The following is a 471-nucleotide window of genomic DNA, read 5'->3' on the forward strand; positions in this document are numbered from 1 at the left end:
ATGAGCATCATTAGTCTTGGTGGCCTTAGCTTCCACCCATTTAGAAACGTAATCAACATAAATTAGAATATAGTAAAAGCCAAAAGAAACAGGAAATGGTCCCATGAAATCAATACCCCAGACATCAAACACCTCGCAAAACAACATAGGTTGTTGAGGCTCTTGTCTCCAAGAAAGGGTACCACCCGCTCTCTGAAACTGCTCACAAGTGCTACAAATCCTCCATGCATCTTTGAAGATGGTGGGCCAATAAAATCCAGAGTCCAACACCTTTCGTGTTGTCCTTTAGGTACCAAGATGGCCACCCACTACAAAAGAATGACAAAACTGAAGGACTGACTCAATCTCATGATCTGGAATGCATCTTCTACTAACCTGGTCAGTACATAATCTCCACAAATAGGGATCATCCCAAACATAATATTTAGCATCACTCTTAAGTTTATCATTTTGAGCTCTAGATGCAAGTGG

This window comes from Lupinus angustifolius, chromosome LG02 (assembly GCF_001865875.1).
Source record: "Lupinus angustifolius cultivar Tanjil chromosome LG02, LupAngTanjil_v1.0, whole genome shotgun sequence".
Classification (NCBI taxonomy): domain Eukaryota; kingdom Viridiplantae; phylum Streptophyta; class Magnoliopsida; order Fabales; family Fabaceae; genus Lupinus; species Lupinus angustifolius.